The sequence below is a fragment of the Taudactylus pleione genome, unplaced genomic scaffold, assembly GCF_031769625.1.
Source record: "Taudactylus pleione unplaced genomic scaffold, aTauple2 ptg000553l, whole genome shotgun sequence".
Lineage (NCBI taxonomy): Eukaryota > Metazoa > Chordata > Amphibia > Anura > Myobatrachidae > Taudactylus > Taudactylus pleione.
In genome coordinates, this window is record NW_028284955.1 from 91,927 (window position 1) to 116,421 (window position 24,495).

General features: G+C 48.8%; 1 long non-coding RNA gene across 1 annotated transcript; it reads right to left on the reverse strand.

Annotated features, from left to right (window-relative positions):
* Positions 1 to 3,825: 3,825 nt before the first annotated feature.
* LOC148482056 (uncharacterized) lies at positions 3,826 to 24,235 on the reverse strand. The gene is made up of 3 exons (XR_015871796.1): positions 24,168 to 24,235; positions 15,234 to 15,357; positions 3,826 to 4,521 (listed from the first exon to the last, which is right to left on the reverse strand). It is a non-coding gene; the product is annotated as an uncharacterized LOC148482056 (long non-coding RNA).
* Between the last annotated feature and the right edge of the window lie 260 nt (positions 24,236 to 24,495).

Consider the following 24,495-nt stretch of genomic DNA (forward strand, 5'->3'; position numbering starts at 1 on the left):
TTCTTTTAAATATTTTTCTTACGGATACAACTTTGGTAAAATAGACGACAGCTCATTAATTCTCAGCTTGGAGGTTTGTCCTACACGCTCATGCTGTAAGCAGATCTACTTGTGTCACTCAGAGTCTTCAGATGCCCTCCTGATTAGGTCATAACAAAATAAAATAAAATTCTACCCAAGGGAGATGAGAGAGCATAAAACTCGATTGGCAAAAAAGACGTTAATGGCACTGCACGATACCCTTCTGAAACCGAATTTATCATTCCATTACCGAGTCAGAAGTAGGGAGCTCATTATATCGTAATAAAATTATACACCTTCTGAAATGTTGTTAACGAAAACACAATAATGTTTTATGTGCCATCCTTACAAAAGCCAAATAGATCAAGCCTCAGAAACCCTTGCCGCTCTGTTGCCTCTTCTAGATCGTCAAATGATTGATCAGACTTCAACAGAATACGCATAAATATACCGGCACCTCCAGATTTTATACCCAGTTTTTAAACTGAGAATATGCCAAGTTTAATTTCAGTCCAAAAAAAGAGTAATAAAAGTACAGAAGCCTTTGGCCCATTTTTATTAATGATGGAGGAGAGACAAAGATACAGTTACAGAAATTGGCTATTAATGGTTGGTGTAAGGTTCTATACCAGGGGTCTTCAACCTTGGCCCTCCAGCTGCTGTGGAACTACACATCCCAGCATGCACTGCCATAGTTTTAGCATGCTGTTATATCAAAAAGGTGGCAGTGCATGCTGGGATGTGTAGTTCCACAGCAGCTGGAGGGCCAAGGTTGAAGACCCCTTTTCTATACTATATTACTGGGTACTTTGCACTGAAATTTGTCTTTTTGTGATCAGTCTACAACAGAGGTTTTCAAACAGTTCCCGATTTCCAGGTCACCCAGCAGGTGCACAGGTGTACTCATTACTCACTGACACACTTTAAACGAGCCACAGTTGGAGCTAATTATTTCACTTGTGATTCTGTCAGGAGACCTGGCAAACATGACCCGTTTGGGGTCCTGAGGACCGAGTTTGAGAACCTGTGCTCTACAAAGATGATGTTCAAACAATTGCTTGAAGAGCCTTCAAAATACTACAAAACTTCTCCTACTAATAAAGTGTGTTTCAATGTTTTTATTTGGATGACACGTCAGGCCTGAGCCAAGTCTGTCCCTTACAGCCAATATAAAAAGGCTTCAGGGAGATAGATGTGTCCTCCTAAATCTATCCTCAATACGCCATGCAGCGCGACATGCCTGACGTGAGGGAGCCGTCAGGTCCTGTGCAGCACTGGTCGCATCGGTAGTCTTTTTGTGCCGAAAATGCAGATCCTACAATGTGACCCCTTCCACCTGGTACAAAAAGCTCTGCTCCTGGATTTCTCTCTTAATTGATGACTGCAGCTACTTGTGGTGAAACACCTGCCTCATCTTTTAGCTAGCTCTACACAGGTGTCTGTAATCATTAATTAAGAGAGAAATCCAGGAGCAGAGCATTTGTACCGGGTGGAAGGGGTCATGTTGGAGGGTAGGAAAATGCATCTAAGGGCCGTATTCAATTAGGCTGCGAAAAACCCGTTATTGGCGATACTTTATCGCCGATGACGTCATTTTCTCAGTTTTCACTTTTCCCCGTATTCAATTTCAAAGACTTTTCACAGGTGCGAAAAGTCTTTGGCAAAATCTAGGGATAAGTTTTCACAATAGAATAGGTGGCGAAAAAAAGTACAGAATCGGGGTTTTGGGGTACAAACTAAAAAAAAGTACCCTGCACCCCTTGCACTGTCCCCCCAAAAGTATTCTGTGTAAAAAAAAAAAAAAAAGAGTTCCACAGGACAGGACACTCCACAAAATGCAAAATGTATTTATTTTTGGGAGCAAAAAATAAAAATTGGGGTGACAAACCTTTTAAACTAGCAAAATAGACTGTGCGGGGGTCCCTAAGTTTGCCCCAGGTGTTTTTTGATTGCGGTTTGTTGCGGCAGGTGGATTTTTTCACTTTAGGGACTTAAAAATATGCTTGCATCCATTTTCATGTACCCCAAATTTGATGGGACTAGTTATTTTTCCCAAAAAATGTTTGTCAAAGACGCATAAAAGCACCTGTAGAGACCGTTTAAAGACCCCACATACCTTTAGCAGGGCTATTCGGGGGTACTCATAGTGAACCCACATGTCAGAGCATCTTTTGGAGGGTGTCAGGCTGATTTCCCCTAAAATTACAGCACTTATCGCAGATTTCCTTTTCGCCGGGTCCCGTTTTCGCCAAAATGCAACGGAATACGAGGAATCGCGTGGACAAGCGCGATAACTTTTCACTTCCAAAACCTCCTTTGGCTCCGAAAAGACCGGCAACTGACTTTTCGCCTCAAATTGAATATGGCCCAAAGTCACAATGCAATGTCACTAGGAAGCACCAGGAGACTGTGCTGATTAATATAATATGTGACACTTGTATATCTGTGTCTGCGACTGAGAATGTAAACGGTGCTTGGCGTGGGAAAAATCAGTGGTCGCTGCATTGTCGCACTTTGCGCGCTGATTGAGACAGCCAGTCGCACACAGAAATACAAGTGTCACATATCAGACTAATCAGCACACTGTCTCCTGGTGCACCCTAGTCGCATCGCATTGCGACTTAAGGTGCCCACACACATACCGATGTCCTCACGATACGATTTTATGGCCAATTTCCTCATGAACTTTCACGGAAGCTCCCTTGCCGTCGTGATCACTATTTTGGAAAGAAGACACCCAATCTGTGTTGCGATCTCACGATCTATCGGATCGTACACATCGTAGATTGGCCATAACAAATCGTGAGTTAAAAAAAAAAAAAAAAACAGGCTCTTGACTATTAGTGGGAAATTTAAATAGCCATAACAATGGGAGGGGCTATCTAGGGAGTATAAAAAGCAGGCACCCTTTAAACTCTGTGTACATTCTGCTCTGCTACTAGATGAGGCTAGGTGTATTCCTGCTGAATCCTGTACATTGCTACTGTGCTCTTTGTATTTGGCTTGCCTTTTATAAAGGTTATTCTACCTGCAAGTGTGAGGTACCTACCTGCATTCTAACCTGTTCCTGAATTCTGTACTGATGCATCCCTATCGGTATAGAGTGTTGGTCGCTGAAGCTGGCGTCCTGGAGATTAGGAAGAGGGCCCAGCGAAGAAGGACGAGAGCATGCTGGACCAAGGAGTGGCTGCTACAAAGGGATACCCGCTCTCACATGTCCCTGCTGATGGAAATCAAGGAGAATAACCCGGACGACTATCGGAACTACCTGCGCATGGATGACGCCAGCTTCCAAGAATTGCTGCATCTGGTGACCCCCCACATCCAGAGACAGGACACAAGGTGGCGGAGGGCAATCCCTGCTGAAGACAGACTGGTGGCTACCCTAAGGTACCTGGCTACAGGAAGATCACTGGAAGACCTAAGTTTGGGACACTCATCTCACCTCAGTCTTTGGGCGTCATCATTCCGGAGACCTGCAAAGCCATCGTAAAAGTGCTACAGTGCCAGTATTGCAAGGTAAGTTAAAAAAAAACACCACACATTGGTTTCTTGTGCAAAGAATAATTTTTATTTTTATTTTTTACTCAACATAAAGCAAAAAATTGCCTTCTTTTAGTACAATGTGCACTGACCTGCAGGCAACTGAAAGTGTGCACTAAACTGTGTGCAATATACTTTTTTTGTAACAAGTTCACAAAAGAACATTATCACCAAATTTTATGAATCCCAATAGGTAGCCGGCTGTATGTGATAGGGTGGGTCAGACGCCAGTTTGAACAGGCCAATACACATATGGCACAAGTGTACATTGTGGCCCCAGCTTCCAGCAATGTGTACTTGTGCCATGTGCGTAGTGACCTTGTCCAAATAGCGTCATCACCACCCTATCCCATGCAGCAAGCACCTATTAGAATTCATAAAATTTGGTGACATTAAAAGCAAGACAGAAAAAACAACCAAATTACTTATCAAATAAATTTACATCTCTGTATATTGGGGCGACTCATCTGCATCCAGCAGAGCATTATACAAGGTCGTGCTGGTGCTTGGTGGGGGAGTAATACCTAACTGGGCAGGGGGGGGGGGGCGGACATACCTATTTGGGGCAGGGGAAAATAGCATTGGATCTGCAATGTATGTAGAATTTGTGAGATTTTTGCTCATATAGCGACTCAATAGGTCGTGGGTTAACTTTAGAAAATTTCTTTGGATATCTGTATCCATATTTCTCAATGTGCTGTTCACATGAGCTGTGAAATCATCTATTGCATCTGGGGGTTTCTGCAGAAGCCGTTCTGCGTTTTGTAAAATATTGTCCTCACGTTCAGTAAGATTTTCCTTTCTCCCTTGTTTTTTTTTCTTTTTTTGGGGTTGTTGAGAAGATGAGGGTCCAGGTGGAAGTGGAGTTTTCACTTGTGTGCTATTCTCCGGATCACTGTCACCACCGAGCAGACTGAGGTCCGGTGTGGATGCTAAATCAGGGTGTTGGGTGGGAGTCTATATAGGAAAAAAAGATATGAAAAAAAATTATAGTCATGTTTTAACCCCTTTTTTACTATTTTTACAGTTTCCTAACATCGTGGAGGAGTGGACCAGCATCGCGTAAGATTTTGAACAATGTTGGAATTTCCCTAACTGCGGAGGAGCCATCGATGTGAAACACATCCGCATCAACCCACCTGCCAACACGGGATCATACTACTACAACTACAAAGGATTCTTCAGCATCGTTCTCATGGCAGTGGTGAATGCCAACTACGAATTTCTGTTTGTGGATGTCGGCAAGAATGGCCATGCTTCAGATGGTGGGTCCTTCAAAAAGACGGCTTTCTACCAGAGACTCGCCAACAAAACCCTCAACTTGCCCTCACTGGACCAGACAAAGCACGGCCTAAATTACGTTGGGGGGGGGGGTGATAACCTGGCAAAAAAAGAGTCGGTCTGTTTGCATTTTTCTCTGTCTAAATGAATTTACAAATACACAAATGTAGATCTAATCTGTCCTGCGGCTGGAATCATGACCCAATAGCCGTAGTATATAATATAATTGTACTAAAAAGAGGTTCATATGGCTAGGACTTATGAGAGCTGCCCCATACTATTAATGGTAGTGCCCAATGCTCCTTTTACATTATTGTGCAAGTGCTGCAGCAGCTGCAGGAGACCTGAGTGGGCAGGCAGGAGCCGGAACTCTCAGCACACGGGCGGCAGTTGGCAGCTGCATGCGCTGCTGTATAGGGAACCACCATCCTGAGCGTCTCCTTCCAGAGGTCACCCGCAGGAGAAGGCTGTGTCAGAGATGTGAGGGTAGGATTTAAGATGGAGCCAGTGAGAGTGACAGGCTGTGGGCAGAGATATCTGGCAACTGAGGGGGCGGGGCTGGAAGTTACACTGGGCCCTATCAACGCTGATGAGTGGTCAGACAGAAGAGGACGGCTTCCGGCTGTGAGACGCACCCTGAGGTACAGTGCCCAAACTCAGTTACTTATCCTCATTGTATAAACCATACATTCATTTATTGGTATTGAGGTAAATTGTTGTATCAATCAACTAAAAGATTAGTACATATAGTGCAATGCACATATCAATACAATTACAAAAATCAATGTAAAAAAATTACACTTAAGTTACAAAATACCTTTAGTGCAAAATTAACTGTTGCGTCACGGTGACAACACTTTACAAAAAATAAGTTGCCTAAACCTAGTGACCAGTATGGGAATTTCTTCTTGAAAGGCTGGGGTAATTCGGGAAGGTTACCGCATATATGTGATACGATACACATTTTTTAAACATTTATTTATATATATATATATATATATATATATACTATACACACACAGTATATCGCATCGTGCATGCAGCACAGTTCAGAATTCAAACACCAACTGTCACTCCAATTGCTGCCACTCAACACTGGCAGTTGGTGTGGCTCCCCTACGTCAACAGTGAGGGAAGGGATTGCGTTACTACAGAGGTGAGAGAGGAAATGTCAAATGTGTACTACGGGGTGAAGGAAGGGAATGAGTTACAACATGGATGACGGTGGAGAATGTGTTACTAAAGGGGTGAGCAGGGGTAATGTGTTTTACTATAGAGGTGAGGGAGTGGAATGTGTTAGTACATAGGTGAGGGAGGGTAATGTCTTACTATGGCAATGATGCATAACTATTAGAGATGTGCGGGTTCGGATTTACTCGGTTCTTTTTGCCACATTACCGCAAGTTCGGATTAGTTTGGATTTATCTTATTGGCTATCAAAAACACGTCACAGCCGGATAGCCAATATCATGCCGTTTTTAAAATCCGAGTAAAACCGATCCGCACATTTAGGATTAATGTGTTACTGGAGAGGTCTGTTTCCATCTTGGAAATGGAAACAGTAAATAGCTACCTGAGCAAAACTGGGTACATCTGCTAGTGTCTTTCCGCTGAGTCCAGAACGAGGCAAAACATTATCTTCTGTGCCAAGATGTCCGTGAAAGATGACATTTTGCCTCGTTCTGAGATTTGATTTTGGGGGGATGATCCGATCCATAACCGAACCCCTCATCTCTAATATTTATCTTTGATATCCTGAGTATATCTTGTAATCGGACAGAATAAGAATTACAATTGTAATGCAGCTATTACTATGTGTATCATAATTATCCTTCTGTATTTTCATCATTGTAATATGTGACCTCTTACAGGGAAACTAATTGTCTCAAACCCTTATTCGGGTCCAAGAACCAAGAGCTTGCACTCACATTCCTGACTGATTTGCCATTTCAGAGGGCGTTTAATAATATGTGAACTTTTGCATTACAATTTATAGTCTTAAAAAATGACTGTAAGACAGAATTTCTATCTGCTATAAATATTGCAAAATATAGTTAGTATATACGATATGTATATATATGATGACCAGGGCCCTATCTGTGTGGAGTTTGTATATTCTCCCGGTGTTTATATAAGGGTTTCCTGTGGCTGTTCTGGTTTCTTCCCACATACCAAAAACATACTGCTATTTTATAAATGTACCCCATGGCACTGTTTCCCACCTCCATTCCTCAGTGGCCCCTGACAGTGCATGTTTTATGGATCTCCTAGATGGTGCACAGGTGTATTAATTACTGGCTCACACAAAAGGTGCAAATTATTTCACTTGTGATACTGAAAATATCTGTAAAACATGCGCTGATGAGGTTCCTGTGTACTGGAGATGGGACTCAAAACCTTAGTGTGTATACATTCTGAGAGAGGGAATGTAGAGTGCAAGCTCCAATTAGGCAGTAAACTGATGACAGTGACAAATAATCTATTTGTACAGTAACACATTACTTTATACACTGTACTTATGAATAAAACAATAATAATCACGCAGAAAAAAAGCAGAGGGGGGACCTGCTGAGAACCCCAAAGAGGCGGCTGAAGCGCCGACACACATTGAAACAGCAGAGGGGGACCTGCTGAGAACCCCTAAGAGGAGGCCGAAGCGCCGACAAACATTGAAACAGCAGAGGGGGACCTGCTGAGAACCCCTAAGAGGCGGCCGAAGCGCCGACAAACACTGAAACAGCAGAGGGGGACCTGCTGAGAACCCCTAAGAGGCGGCCGAAGCGCCGACAAACATTGAAACAGCAGAGGGGGACCTGCTGAGAACCCCTAAGAGGCGGCCGTAGCGCCGACAAACACTGAAACAGCAGAGGGGGACCTGCTGAGAACCCCTAAGAGGCGCCCGAAGCGCCGACACACACTGAAACAGCAGAGGGGGACCTGCTGAGAACCCCTAAGAGGCGGCCGAAGCGCCGACACACATTGAAACAGCAGAGGGGGACCTGCTGAGAACCCCTAAGAGGCGGCCGTAGCGCCGACAAACAATGAAACAGCAGAGGGGGACCTGCTGAGAACACCTAAGAGGCGGCCGAAGAGACGACAAACATTGAAACAGCAGAGGGGGACCTGCTGAGAACCCCTAAGAGGCGGCCGAAGCGCCGACAAACATTGAAACAGCAGGGGGGGACCTGCTGAGAACCCCCTAAGAGGCGGCCGAAGCGCCGACAAACATTGAAACAGCAGAGGGGGACCTGCTGAGAACCCCTAAGAGGCGGCCGAAGCGCCGACAAACATTGAAACAGCAGAGGGGGACCTGCTGAGAACCCCTAAGAGGCGGCCGAAGCGCCGACAAACATTGAAACAGCAGAGGGGGACCTGCTGAGAACCCCTAAGAGGCGGCCGAAGCGCCGACAAACATTGAAACAGCAGAGGGGGACCTGCTGAGAACCCCTAAGAGGCGGCCGAAGCGCCGACAAACATTGAAACAGCAGAGGGGGACCTGCTGAGAACCCCTAAGAGGCGGCCGAAGCGCCGACAAACATTGAAACAGCAGAGGGGGACCTGCTGAGAACCCCTAAGAGGCGGCCGAAGCGCCGACAAACATTGAAACAGCAGAGGGGGACCTGCTGAGAACCCCTAAGAGGCGGCCGTAGCGCCGACAAACATTGAAACAGCAGAGGGGGACCTGCTGAGAACCCCTAAGAGGCGGCCGAAGCGCCGACAAACATTGAAACAGCAGAGGGGGACCTGCTGAGAACCCCTAAGAGGCGGCCGAAGCGCCGACAAACATTGAAACAGCAGAGGGGGACCTGCTGAGAACCCCTAAGAGGCGGCCGAAGCGCCGACAAACTTTGAAACAGCAGAGGGGAACCTGCTGAGAACCCCTAAGAGGCGGCCGAAGCGCCGACAAACATTGAAACAGCAGAGGGGGACCTGCTGAGAACCCCTAAGAGGCGGCCGTAGCGCCGACAAACATTGAAACAGCAGAGGGGGACCTGCTGAGAACCCCTAAGAGGCGGCCGTAGCGCCGACAAACAATGAAACAGCAGAGGGGGACCTGCTGAGAACCCCTAAGAGGCGGCCGTAGCGCCGACAAACGTTGAAACAGCAGAGGGGGACCTGCTGAAAATCCCTAAGAGGCGGCCGTAGCGCCGACAAACGTTGAAACAGCAGAGGGGGACCTGCTGAGAACCCCTAAGAGGCGGCCGAAGCGCCGACAAACGTTGAAACAGCAGAGGGGGACCTGCTGAGAACCCCTAAGAGGCGGCCGAAGCGCCGACAAACGTTGAAACAGCAGAGGGGGACCTGCTGAGAACCCCTAAGAGGCGGCCGAAGCGCCGACAAACGTTGAAACAGCAGAGGGGGACCTGCTGAGAACCCCTAAGAGGCGGCCGAAGCGCCGACAAACGTTGAAACAGCAGAGGGGGACCTGCTGAGAACCCCTAAGAGGCGGCCGAAGCGCCGACAAACGTTGAAACAGCAGAGGGGGACCTGCTGAGAACCCCTAAAAGGCGGCCGAAGCGCCGACAAACGTTGAAACAGCAGAGGGGGACCTGCTGAGAACCCCTAAGAGGCGGCCGAAGCGCCGACAAACGTTGAAACAGCAGAGGGGGACCTGCTGAGAACCCCTAAGAGGCGGCCGAAGCGCCGACAAACATTGAAACAGCAGAGGGGGACCTGCTGAGAACCCCTAAGAGGCGGCCGAAGCGCCGACAAACATTGAAACAGCAGAGGGGGACCTGCTGAGAACCCCTAAGAGGCGGCCGAAGCGCCGACAAACATTGAAACAGCAGAGGGGGACCTGCTGAGAACCCCTTAGAGGCGGCCGAAGCGCCGACAAACATTGAAACAGCAGAGGGGGACCTGCTGAGAACCCCTAAGAGGCGTCCGAAGCGCCGACAAACATTGAAACAGCAGAGGGGGACCTGCTGAGAACCCCTAAGAGGCGTCCGAAGCGCCGACAAACATTGAAACAGCAGAGGGGGACCTGCTGAGAACCCCTAAGAGGCGTCCGAAGCGCCGACAAACATTGAAACAGCAGAGGGGGACCTGCTGAGAACCCCTAAGAGGCGGCCGAAGCGCCGACAAACATTGAAACAGCAGAGGGGGACCTGCTGAGAACCCCTAAGAGGCGGCCGAAGCGCCGACAAACATTGAAACAGCAGAGTGGGACCTGCTGAGAACCCCTAAGAGGCGGCCGTAGCGCCGACAAACATTGAAACAGCAGAGGGGGACCTGCTGAGAACCCCTAAGAGGCGGCCGAAGCGCCGACAAACATTGAAACAGCAGAGGGGGACCTGCTGAGAACCCCTAAGAGGCGGCCGAAGCGCCGACAAACATTGAAACAGCAGAGGGGGACCTGCTGAGAACCCCTAAGAGGCGGCCGAAGCGCCGACAAACATTGAAACAGCAGAGGGGGACCTGCTGAGAACCCCTAAGAGGCGGCCGAAGCGCCGACAAACATTGAAACAGCAGAGGGGGACCTGCTGAGAACCCCTAAGAGGCGGCCGAAGCGCCGACAAACATTGAAACAGCAGAGGGGGACCTGCTGAGAACCCCTAAGAGGCGTCCGTAGCGCCGACAAACATTGAAACAGCAGAGGGGGACCTGCTGAGAACCCCTAAGAGGCGGCCGAAGCGCCGACAAACATTGAAACAGCAGAGGGGGACCTGCTGAGAACCCCTAAGAGGCGGCCGAAGCGCCGACAAACATTGAAACAGCAGAGGGGGACCTGCTGAGAACCCCTAAGAGGCGGCCGAAGCGCCGACAAACATTGAAACAGCAGAGGGGGACCTGCTGAGAACCCCAAAGAGGCGGCCTAAGCGCCGACAAACATTGAAACAGCAGAGAGGGACCTGCTGAGAACCCCTAAGAGGCGGCCGAAGCGCCGACAAACATTGAAACAGCAGAGGGGGACCTGCTGAGAACCCCTAAGAGGCGGCCGAAGCGCCGACAAACATTGAAACAGCAGAGGGGGACCTGCTGAGAACCCCTAAGAGGCGGCCGAAGCGCCGACAAACATTGAAACAGCAGAGGGGGACCTGCTGAGAACCCCTAAGAGGCGGCCGAAGCGCCGACAAACATTGAAACAGCAGAGGGGGACCTGCTGAGAACCCCTAAGAGGCGGCCGTAGCGCCGACAAACATTGAAACAGCAGAGGGGGACCTGCTGAGAACCCCTAAGAGGCGGCCGTAGCGCCGACAAACATTGAAACAGCAGAGTGGGACCTGCTGAGAACCCCTAAGAGGCGGCCGAAGCGCCGACAAACATTGAAACAGCAGAGGGGGACCTGCTGAGAACCCCTAAGAGGCGGCCGAAGCGCCGACAAACATTGAAACAGCAGAGGGGGACCTGCTGAGAACCCCTAAGAGGCGGCCGAAGCGCCGACAAACATTGAAACAGCAGAGGGGGACCTGCTGAGAACCCCTAAGAGGCGGCCGAAGCGCCGACAAACATTGAAACAGCAGAGGGGGACCTGCTGAGAACCCCTAAGAGGCGGCCGAAGCGCCGACAAACATTGAAACAGCAGAGGGGGACCTGCTGAGAACCCCTAAGAGGCGGCCGAAGCGCCGACAAACATTGAAACAGCAGAGGGGGACCTGCTGAGAACCCCTAAGAGGCGGCCGAAGCGCCGACAAACATTGAAACAGCAGAGGGGGACCTGCTGAGAACCCCTAAGAGGCGGCCGAAGCGCCGACAAACATTGAAACAGCAGAGGGGGACCTGCTGAGAACCCCTAAGAGGCGGCCGAAGCGCCGACAAACATTGAAACAGCAGAGGGGGACCTGCTGAGAACCCCTAAGAGGCGGCTGAAGCGCCGACAAACATTGAAACAGCAGAGGGGGACCTGCTGAGAACCCCTAAGAGGCGGCCGTAGCGCCGACAAACATTGAAACAGCAGAGGGGGACCTGCTGAGAACCCCTAAGAGGCGGCCGAAGCGCCGACAAACATTGAAACAGCAGAGGGAGACCTGCTGGGAACCCCTAAGAGGCGGCCGTAGCGCCGACAAACAATGAAACAGCAGAGGGGGACCTGCTGGGAACCCCTAAGAGGCGGCCGTAGCGCCGACCCACATTGAATCAGCAGAGGGGGACCTGCTGGGAACCCCTAAGAGGCGGCCGAAGCGCCGACCCACATTGAAACAGCAGAGGGGGACCTGCTGGGAACCCCTAAGAGGCGGCCGAAGCGCCGACACACATTGAAACAGCAGACCTGCTGAGAATAGAGGCCAAAATATGATAATTCTGTCAATGTCCCAATATTTATGCACCTGACTGTATATTACAAAATTCTCCGGTGTACATCCCTTTGTCCCAATTTAAGATGATTACCAGCTGTATAACTTCATTTATTTGGGGAAATATTGCTCAACGTATAGCTTATAAGACACTGTCGACCTCGAGGGGAAGGTGGACTAGTGTTGCCTGATTTATATCTTTACTACCTAGCAGCTCAGATGTCCCAGATGAGGGAGTGGGTTACTCCGGTGGATCGGGGAGATCTTCCCTTGGCTCTCCTTGCAAAAGCGGGCCTGAAGCTTTCCCCCTTACAATTTTTGTTGGCTTGTACACCTCTCTCACGGTGTCCACCATTGCTGCAACAGGCTCGTAGAGTGTGGCTGGCCGGGAGAAGCTATTGGGGGAGACTCCAATTGATCTATGTTCCCCACTTTGGGATAATCTCTCTATTTCTGAGGTCAGGGGATTACAGGGTAGAGAGGCTTCGAGGTCATATGAAGTGGTAGCTATTGGGCAGCTGTACCAAGATGGGGTTCTTTATTCATTTACGTATTTGTCCTCCAAATATGGTCTCCCAGCTCACTTCTTTTATAGATACCTCCAGATTCAACATGCTCTCTGTGCAGTGGAGGGATGCAGTTCCTAACTTTAGTGAAGCCCCAAAGCGCCTATTGGTGCGTACTCTGCCCTCTAGTAGAACAGTTTCGGTAGGCTATTCCTTACTTTTGTCTTCTGGGGGAGGAGGGAGTTTGGCTGGCCTTAGAGCCCGTTGGGACAATGATCTGGGTACTGTCTGATTATGACTGGAAGATTGTTATCGGGTCTCCTCAGGTGGCTACGGCATATACAATATTTCAGCAGATACAATTGTATATTCTGCAAAGGGTTCATTGGACCCCACTTACACTTTTTGAGTTTGGAGGTTCTGCCGTGGACTCCTGTCCCAAGCGCCTTGCTCCGTCTGCTGATTTCTGGCATCTCCTCTGGTCATGCCCCTGTATTGCTTTGTTTTGGACTAGTGTGGTTACTGGTGTGCGAGATACGGGTATTCATGTACCTCTATTAACTCCACGTATCTGTTTATTTGGCCTGGACTTGGAGGATTCACTCTCTGGTTCCCATAAATTATATGTCAATAACCTTTTAATTGTGGCAAGGGTTTGTATTCCCCTCATGTGGATGGCCCCTGATCCGCCCACCTTTGCATCCTGGGTCGCCTTGGTTAATTTTACAACATCCCATGAACGCTATTTGTATCAGAAACGTGGCTGTCCGAGTAAATTTAATAAAGTCTGGTCTTTGTGGCAGAGATCCCGTCACGCCCTCTCTAATTAATAGTGATTATGATTTATTAGTTTTTGTGTTTGGAGTGCCTCGTCAGCCGTTTATTTATAAGTGCTTTTCACACAGTATTTTTGTAAGTCATACATGCAAGAGTGATAATGTAAAAATTGAGTGATTGTAATTGTTCACCCTCTGCTTTAAAGTATGTACTAAAGAAATATTATTTAGATGTTTGCCGGAATGTCAGATACTCTGCTACTGTACTGATTTGTATGTAATGCTGTACAATACTGATCGTTTATTTCTTTATTATATGTACTTTGTTTTTCTTTTCTATTGATAAAAGAAAATTTATTAAAAATATTTGTTTAAAAAAAAAAAAAAAAAAAGCACATTGAGGCAAGAAAATCCCTCAAGTATTTCCCAGAAGGTACAAAACTTGTACCTTCTCACTGAACCATCCCTGCAACTGTGTTTATTTTATTAAAGACAGATGCATGCATCATGGATCTCCCCGTGTCTATTTTTTTTTTAACAAATGACGCAGCTCGAACGCATGATGCACCGCATACTGAAAAGCACAGCACGATCAGCATACGACGGATAATATGGGCTGCACATCTGATCATACGATACATTTTAAGAGTAGCGGGAGCGCGCATCGCATCGTATCCTACCTTAAAAAGTACACGATTTCCACACGATTCATCGTACGACATGTCGCATATCGGGCAATCGGCTTGAAATCGCACTAGAGTATGGCCAGCTTTACATTAAGGATGACCTATGAGTAATCTCCTGTACACACAGTACGATAACATGTCAGATTTCAATGATAACGATCCTATCGTTATTGTTAAAATCTGACAGTTTCTGGGCCCTGCTAACGACCATACGATGGACGATGCGCGTCCACATATGTTAGTTGACGACGAACTACCGTCGTCTGTGCAAGCAGGCAGACCTGGCCGATATCGACCAGGTAAGCCTGTTTACTATAGGGACCAGTGATTGTTGATCGGGGGTCATTATAGTAGTGGAGGGTCTGCTGCATGTGCTGGATGCCCGACCCAGCACATGCAGAACATTCAGACGATCGTCTGATCGTTATCTGATCGTTGCTGTCGTACCGTGTGTACGCAGCATAGCAATTAGAATGTAATACAATGTAACATTGTATATCCTCAAAATCTAAACATATAGGCCCTCATTCAGAGGCGGTCGGAGGATGCAAGCGGTCGTTAAGAAACTGGGTGGCCACTTGCATCCTGACCGGCCGCCTGTTTCGGTCGTTAGGCTGTGGGTTTACACCCACAGCTCTAATGACCGCTAGGGTAATGACCATCGGGGCTTACGACGAGACCCTAGGGTAGGGTCTCACTTGTCATAAGCCCCGGAGAGCTTCTGGCTCTGTCAGAGCCGGAAGCTCTCCACTGACATCACTAGTAGACCGTACGGCCGCCTCTGAATGAAGCCCATAATCTCTGCCAGTATATAAAATATTCAGTTTAAAGGCATTTGGTGTATTCTTTCATCAGGACAATATATGCCCACGAACTGTGTTATGCACTACATAAGGAAAAGAAAAACAATTATTATAGTTCATGCTACCAGACTCTTACAAGCTGAATAGGCTACCTATTACAATAGGTTTATTCCTATTAGTGTGTACTAAGTGCAGGGGCGGATTGGAAAACTTAAGTGACCCTGGAAAATTTTCATAAAGTGGCACACGTTGGCTAACAGTGATAGCAACCAGCACTATTCACTACTTGCATGGACGGGCCTACACCAAGTAGAGCCAGGGGGTGAAATGTCTGAAGGAAAAAAAATTAACTATTTTTTGTGTGTACTAAATAAAAATACACCTTAATTGTATTGTGGTTTCTCTGCAACGGGGGAACCTCTGAAGAATAGATCCTTCTTGGACTGGCAGTGTCGGTATTCACTATCCATGCAGGTGTTCAAATGGTGCGGAAGCCCCCCGATTGCCTAGGAATAAAGCCAACATCATCATCATGCAATAGCGATTCAACCAGATAATCCCACAATAACAGAAGTTTTGGGGCAGGGCAAAATGTGAGTTTCTCTGATCTAACAATTTTATATTAATAAAATATATTTGCTAATTTGGTGCCATTTGTATATATGGTTTTAAGAATTGATGTTTTAATGAAGATTATTGACCCGCCGGCCTTTTTTTCTAATCCTACCAGCGGTCCGGGATGCGGTCATAATACCGACTGTGGGTATTCCGCTGGTCAGAATGCCGGCGCCGGAATCCCAACACCTGACAGAATCTCGGCGCTGGAATCCCAAAGGTAAGTAGTGGCATTGGGGGAGGGTTAGGGGTTGGTTTAGGCGCTAGGGGGAGGGTTAGGTTTAGGGTGCGGGGGTGGGAGGGGGAGGTATAGGGGTAGGGAAAGGGGGGGTTAGGATACAGACCAACCGATGTCGGTATCCTAACCCTGTCGGGATGCCGGCGTTGGGATTTTGTCCGCCGGGATCCGTGCCCAACCAAGTGGTCCTAATGATCGGGTGGGGCGGAGAGAGAGAGTGATATATGGGAGGGACACTGGGCTAGAAGAAGGGACAGTGAGATGGTGGTGCACCTGTCTAGACGGGAATGAAGGGCAGTGAGATTGGGGGTGGGAAGGGGGAACACTGGACTCAATGGGGTGGGCACTGTTACTGGGCTGGCTGGGTTTTTTTAAGAGGTGGAGCAGTGATTGGGGAGATGGTTGTGGAGGGAAAGGGGAGACAATGGGATTGGGGACGGTGAAGGGGTCAGTGAGATGGTGGGGGTTTGAGAGACACTTGGCTGAAGGGGGGTGGAGACACAGGGAAGGGAGTACTTACCTGGGTTGTTGAGCATGCCTGGTCCCCGCAAACTCACTGGAGCAGCATCTGTAGCCACAGCAGCCTCCAGAGCGCCTCAGCTGGGATTTGGGAGGCAGGAGCTGAGGTCCAGGAGCAGAGTTGAGAGTGGAGTGGCATGGCATGGTGTGGCGGTCAGGAGAGCCGCACCGGGCCATGGGGAAGGGGTGTGGCCTAACTGCGGGAGGCATGGCCACACCCCCTTAGAGAAAAAAATAACACAGTTTTGCAGCGCCACGGAGGTGGGCTTTGTGAGACCCGGCACATAGCCAGTGGAGGGGGGTGCAATCAGTATGATTGCTCTCCCCACAGGCACTGGAGACTGCTGTGGCTGCTGCTTTAATGTAAGAGGGAGGGGGAGGCAGCACCGGGCCCCTCCATCAAGGCAGGGGTCGGGTAATTAGTACCCGCTCCCCCCCCTCTCGGGAGCACTGGTGGCATTGTGGCCCGGTGGGGTGGGACTGCCGAGCCGTCAGTCTAAGGCAGCTGTCTGAACAGAGGCTGCTGAATTCATTGGAGGCAGGCCTCTCTCCAGCTAAGGAACATGATATGAGGGCGGGCCTCCTCCCGATCAGTGCTGACCGAAACACTGGACCTCAATCAGAGCCGCTCGCAAAATGCGAGTGTTCGCTCTGAATGAGGGAGGCCGCTACTTTTTTATGAGCCGGCCTCCTGGCCGCTCGCTGGGCTGTGGGTGACCACCACAGCTCTAGCGAGCAACCAGGTTGATGGTCGCGATGATCAAGACCCTACCTTGTATACAGCCTGGCTACACCCCTTCATCATACCCTCCCAGCCTAGAGTCACCTTGTATACAGCCTGGCTACACCCCTTCATCCTACCCTCCCAGCATAGAGTCACCTTGTATACAGCCTGGCTACACACCTTCACCATACCCTCCCAGCATAGTCACCTTGTATACAGCCTGGCTACACCCGCTTGAGAGATATGGTAAGAACTTACCCTTGTTATCTCTCTTTCTTCGAAGTCCACAGGGTTGACCTTTAGGTATAGCTGGATCTGGATCCACGGGCACCACACAGTTAAAAGTTTTAGCTCTCAGGATGCACTTGGTCCATCCTCCTTTTTACCCCGCCCCCGAGCCACAGGCACCTCAGTTGATAAGTAGCCAAGGCCGGCGGAGGAACAACAGAAAGAAGGAAGACTGGAACACACAAGAACCATACTCACAGAAAGTGAGATGGAAAACCAGTGACCAGTAACACAGCCCATATGAAGCCAGGTGCGTCAAGGCGGGTGCCCTGTGGACCCTATGGACTTCGAAGAAAGAGAGATAACAAGGGTAAGTGCTTACCATATCTCTCATTTTCTTTTTCAGGGTCCATAGGGGGTCCACAGGGTTGACCTTGGGGATGTCCCAAAGCAGTCCAATTAAGGATGGAGACGCTCCTGCGCTGAGAGTAGAATCCAGTGCCCAAAGGAAGCATCCTGAGAGGCGAAGGTGTCAAAAGCATAGAACCTCAGGAAGGTCTGGATGGAAGACCACATAGCCGCCTTACACAGCTGACAGCCGAGGCACCACGGCGAGCTGCCCACGAGGAGCCCACAGACCGAGTAGAATGAGCCTTAACAGAAACTGGAACAGGCAGGCCCGTCTGTGTATAAGCCTCAGAGATAGCCAAACGAAGCCATCTAGCCAAAGTGTGTTTGTTTTCTGGCCATTCCCTCTTGTGAAATCCAAAGAGTACGAATAAGGAATCAGATTTCCGAAGGGAACCGGTCCGGTCCCATAAATTTTGAGAGCACGGACCACATCCAAGGAGGCCTCACCAGCTGTGAGGTCTGGTGACTGAAAGGCCGGTACAACAATTTCCTGATTAATATGGAAATTAGAAACAACTTTAGGTAGAAAACCAAGATGAGTGTGAAGCACCGCCCTGTCCTGGTGAAATATCAGAAAGGGAGGACGACAGGAAAGCGCCCCCAATTCTTATACCCTCCTGGCCAAAGCAATTGCTAGGAGAAAGAGTCTTAGTCGTCAACCACTTGAATTCCACCGACTCTAGTGGTTCAAATGGAGGGCCCAAAGAACTACTGCAAAATCCCAAGGAGCCACTGGGGGGACAAAGGGAGGTTGAATCCATAAGACACCTTGGAGGAAGGTGTGGATATCCGTTAGCGGAGCAAGTCTACGTTGGAACCATACTGACAGAGCAGAGACAAGCACTTTCAATGAGACCAGGGTCCAATCCAGCTTGAAGGAAGGCCAGGACTCTGGAAATCCAAAACACCTGGAGGTCGTAACCTCTGGGACGAAACCATTGGAAATACCTATGCCACACTCTGTGATAGATCTTAGCAGAAGCTGGCTTACGTGCTCTAAGCATCGTGTTGATGACAGAGCTAGAGAATCCTTTGGACCTTAGGAGGGATGTCCCAAGAGCCATGCTGTCAAAGACAGACGACCCAGGTCCGGGTAAAGGCAAGGACCTTGAGACAGCAGGTCCGGTCGTTGAGGCAGCAGGAACTGTGTTGATGGAGAGACTCCAAAGATATGAGTACCAATGACGCCTGGGTCAAGCTGGAGCCACTAGCCGGACAGTGCCTCCGTCTTGTCTGAAATTGCGAAGAACTTGAGGAAGAAGAGAGACTGGAGGGAATAGGTACGCAAACTGGAAGGTCCACTTCACTGATAATGCGTCTACAAAGGTTGCCTCGGCATCTCTTGTTCTGGACCCGTACACTGGCAGTTTGTGACTGTGCCGGGAGGCTATGAGGTCCACCTTTGGGAGGCCCCATCTGTTCACTAGGAGTTGAAATGCCACTTGGTGAAGAGACCATTCCCCGGAATACACGTCGTGACGGCTGAGGAAGTCTGCTTTCCAATTGAGAACTCCCGGAAGAAACCCAGCAGAGATGGCTGGAAGGTGACCCTCAGCCCACGTTTGAATGTGTGACACTCCTGTCATTGCTGCCCGACTTTGAGTGCCTCCTTGTGAGTGATGTAAGCCACTGTTGTGGCATTGTCGGACTGAACCTGTACAGGTTTTCCGTGAAGTATGTGCTGGGCTAGTTTGAGGGCCCAGTAGACACCTCGAAGTTCCAATATGTTGATTGGCAGGGTTGATTGGACTGATGTCCAACGGCCCTGAAAGGAATGCGGACTGGTCACTGCGCCCCAGCCCCGGAGACTAGAGTCCGTTGTTAGGATTACCCAGTCCGGGATCCAAAAGGGGCGAACCCTTGATTAGAATAGATGTCTGTAGTCACCAAGATAGAGACAGAAGCACCTCCGGAGAGAGCACCATCGTTTGAGCTTTGATCCGATGTCTTAACCTGTTCCATCTGGAGAGAACTAGCCTCTGCAAAGGCCTGTAATGGAACTGAGCATATTCCACCATGTCGAAGGTGGACAACATGGATCCCAGAACTTGCATTGCTGAGTAGATCGACACTCGGTGACTGTGAAGACATCTGTGCACTCGTACTCGAAGTGTGGAGATCTTGTCTGATTTCAGAAAGATTCTCTGATCCTGAGAATCCAGCAGGGCCTCCAGATGAATCATTCTATGTGAGGGATTCAGGGAGGCCCTTATTTCCAGATGATTAACCAACTGTGCTTGTGAAGGAAAGCAATGATTAGCTATAGATGGCTTTTTAAGCCCCTCTGGGGATTCTGCTAATAGCAGGAAGTCGCCCAGATATGGTAGCAGTCGGACACCCTGACCATGCAGGTGGGCTGCTATGACAGCCATAATTTTTGGAAACACCTATGGAGCTGTGGACAGTTCAAAGGGCAGAAAACTGGAGATATCGGTAATGAGAGGGCGCTATAGGTACATGTATGTACTCGTCCTGAATATCCAGCGATACCATAAAGTCTCCCAGCTCCATAGCTAGGATGATGGAGCATATGGTTTCCACCCTGAACCTTAGCACCCTTAGGGATTTGTTCAGGGATTTGAGGATAAGCCGATGAGACCTATTCGGCTTCTGAACCAAAAAGAGTAGAATTATATTCAGTCCCTCGCTGAGATAGCAGGACTGGCACAATTACCCCTGCTTGCAGCAAGTACTGTATGGCCTTCTGGATTTGTATAAAAACTGGTGGGGAGGCAGTCTGAGAAAGTAGAGGGCATACCCATGAGAGACCACTTCTCTCATGGTCTCCAAGCATCCGTGGTGGTTTGACACCAATACTGGGCAAACTGAAGAAGTCGGCCTCCTTCTCTGGGAACCCCTAGAGGGAGGCCCGTCCCACCAGGCTAAGGGGTTTATCCTCGGGTTTTGAAGCAGGGCGTCTGCTTGGTTCTGGTTTTGGGGAGCCCTCGTGGAAGCCAAATGCCTAGAAAAGGATTTCCTTTAGGCTTTCCTTGAGGAGGAAAGGACTTAAAAAGATTTAGAGCCTGATTCAGACCCGCTCGCGAGCGCATAGCACTCACAAGCGGGTCGATGTTTGGCCCCTGCGCATGACGGGTGCTCCGTCGCTACGGGTCTGGTACCAATACAGGTCGGCTGTTGATTATAATTGACAGCTCGCCCTGTTTTGGAGGTGGGCAGGGGGGGTTGGCTTGACAAACGGAGGCGTTCCAAAGGGAACACCTGCCGTTTGTAGGCAGCCCTACTGACATCACCAGTGATGTCAGTAGGTGGACTTCCTGCTCTATTAGAGCAGGAAGTCCACTGGGACTTGCGATGGACGAGACCCTACCTCAAGGGTCTCGTCACAAGCCCGATGGTCGCGACCATCACCTGGCCGCTCGCAAAAGCTGTGGGTGGTCACCCACAGCTATGCGAGCGGCCAGGAGGCCAACACACACAAATAAAAGAAAAAGGCCCTGATTCAGAGCGAGCACTCTGAAAGAGCGTCCGGCTCTGAATCAGGGCCATAGTCCGAGGCCTTGTAGTAGAGGTAGCTGAAGGCAGAAATGCCGCTTTTGATACTACCAACGTGGTTACGATATTTGTCAATGGGTCAAACAAGATCTCCCCATTATAGGGTAATCCTTCAAGGCCTTTCCTGGAATCCACATCTGCCTTCCATGATCACAGCCACAGGGTACGGCAGGCAGACAAAGAGGCGGCCGAAACTGTGGAGGTTAGGAGACTGGCATCTAAGGTTGCTTCACCAATATAGGAAGCTGCATCTCGAATGTGAGCAACAAAAGACATCTGATTCCTAGAAGCTTCTGAGGGAAAAGTGTTTTCAAGTGCGTCAGCCCAGCTCTCTATAGGTTTAGCTACCCATGTGATAGCCATGGGTGGGCGGGCAACAGTCCCTTAAAGAGAGCATATCGATTTCAGGCAATCTTCCACCTTCCTATGTAGTTCAAGGAAGTAATTGTAGGAATAGGCAACGTATTTTAATTAAACACGTAACATGGGAATCCACAGGGGGTGTTTCTGACTTTGCACAATGAGCCACAGAAAAAGGGTAACATGAAGTTAGCTATTTTTGTGGTTGAAACCTCTTACCAGACCGATTGCCAGGCTGCAGCCATGTGTTCAGCTAGCTGATCCGATATAGGGAAATCTGCTGAAGTCCCTTTCTGCCATTTAAACAGCGGGTGCTTGGATTTAGGGGCTGGCTCGTCATCTTCTATTAATAAGATGGATCTGACAGCTGGCACCAAAGCAGGAATATTATTTTTGACCGACTCTCATTCTCCTCCAGAAGGGAGTCAGGTTTAAAGAGATCAGCATCTTTTACCTCATCGGATGATACCTCAGAATCTGAAAGTTGCGTGGACTGTGACGATACCACAGGACGCTTAAAGGGGTTACTGGGAAGGGGCTTCTTACCCTGCAACATGGAGTGAAAGCCATTAGATGTAGCCACCAGACTCTGCACCGAGTTAGAAAGTACATCTACCCATGGTGGCAGTACAGGGGGCTTGTATCGCCTGAACCTGTTGAGGCAACCCCAAAGGGGACATTACTGCCTGCTGTGATAACCCCATAGGGGGAATTACAGCCAGATCCGCTATGCGGTCCGCAATAGTGGCTAGTACCTGGGAGAAAATTAAGCTCAGGAGGGCCCTAGCACCGGCTCTGTCTGATGGGCCAGGTGGAATATAATACTTACTACATAGCCCATCTTGTATGAAATCCTCCTCACTTAAGCCTGCAGCACATAACTTGCAAGATAGCAGTATGTGAGCAGATGCCTGTTGTTACTCTTGCCTTTGCTAAACATAGCTGCAGAGTAAATTGCACACAATATGGCACTGGGTATAATGCAACCTCTGTGTTATTGTAGGATACTAGTAGCAATGCAAAATACTGGTCTTGTCTTATGCTTGGCTAAGCAGCATGAGCCCACAGCCCAAATATGGCACAGTGCAACGAACTCCTGTATGTGACAAACCTCACAAATACTTAGTTCTATAGAAGTGAGGCATTGGAAACCCCCTGAATACACCTGTATGTTAGGGTAATAGTCAGAGAAAAGATAAGGATAAATTCCATCCCATCATGGTACCATAATAATCTATGGTATTTAGTGTTCCCTCTAGCTCCGGCGGCAGGCAGGGCGCCGGAGCTAGAGAGGGCAATGTTGTGCGCGCGACGAAGGCGCGCGCGTCCGAAAAGGGGGCGTGGTTACGAAAAGGGGGCGTGTCTATAAGACGCGTCCCCTTTTCGTCATACTTGGGGGCGTGCCCGGCGCTTACGGACATGCCGGGCAGTCCCCAAGCGCTGCAGAAAGGGAGAATAGACGTCGGGCGCATGCGCCCGGCGTCTATTCTCCGGCGGTGACCGGGTCACCGCATGTTTGTCCACCCGCGGGACACTGCGTCCCGCGGGTGAGAACGGCTCCCGCAGGCTGTTAGGGCAGGGTGCTTTTTGCCCTCCTCCTGGAGGGCAGGGTGCTTTTTGCCCTCCAGAAGGAGGGCAGAGCGTCGCGCCCCGCTAAAACAGCCTAGCGGGAACGCTAGGTATTCTAATGGTGCATACACACGGTCAGATGTGTCAAATGAACAATTAAACGATTTTACCAATGATTTGAACGATTTCTGACTGCATTAAAATGAATGGAATCGTCCAAATCTGACTGCAAAGACATCAGATGTCAGATATCGTTATCTGACAAGCGGGAACGCGCATCGTTCATCTGACCAACATGTCAGATATGTCAGATTTTCCTTCAGATATGAACGATTTTTAAAATCGTTATTGTACAGATCTGAAGGAAGATCTGACTGTGTGTATGCACCTTAACCCTATATTAGTCTTCTTTTGCATCCTGAAGATAGTGCATTAAAGCACTGAAACGAACTGTGAGTGGAGTGGTTCTTTATGGATGAGTGCTGCACCTATGACATACTTATTGGATTTTATGTGAAGGCACCGTCTGCAGTTAAAGGTTTGGTATTTGAAGCGCCAGACCACGATATATATAAAAGATACAGTCAAATCCTGCATACTCAATAATCAAATGAATGATGGGTGCTCAGTCATAGGTGATAAATGAAAAAGTCCGGTATGCACTAAAAACAAGTAGTGTGTGTTATTGTTTAACTGTGATTTGCCCCGTGATGAATATGCCAGTGGCCACCGAAGCGGCCGTCGGGCTATCTATATATCATGATCAATTGCTGTTGTATCGGCTCCAGGCAGATGAAGTCCGTTAAGTATTAACTGGTATTTTCTGCATGTAGCACTTTGATTTGTGACTGAAGAATCATACTGGAGGCTGTTTTATGAGCATGCATTATATATAAATTACATTTTGGCATAGTTATTTGAAGTGCTGTTTTTTTTCAGTGCATACCGGCACTCTCTCTAATTCTATACTTCACCCCGCTGCTCTCATTATGTCATGTCTCCAACATGAGGATGTATGCAGGTATTGACTGCGGCACTCAGGGTTTCTCAAAAGAATAAAACAGCAGCCTTTGGTATGTCAACGTTTCAATGTTTAAACCAACATTTTCATCAGAAATAAAGAATAAGTGTGTATTCACCATTTATATGTGCTCCCCTTCACCATGCTCAGCCTCCTGCCGGGGGTCCTGTCAATAGGATAGAGCAGCCATAAAGAAAAATATAATATCAAAAAGTATAGTATGTAGTATACACCATATGAGGAAAGCAACACATATTCATGTCACTATCATTGATGTCAATGAGGGAATAGTCCCAGAAGAAACATATTGGCCAGAAGTATGTATGGGGACCGAACCAGGAGACTGCATCCATAGGCACCTCTCTCTGGTCTGCAACCCAGCCGTCCAAGCCAGTCTAACTGTCACAGAAAACATGAGTACGAAATACTTACATTTAGGCCCCAAG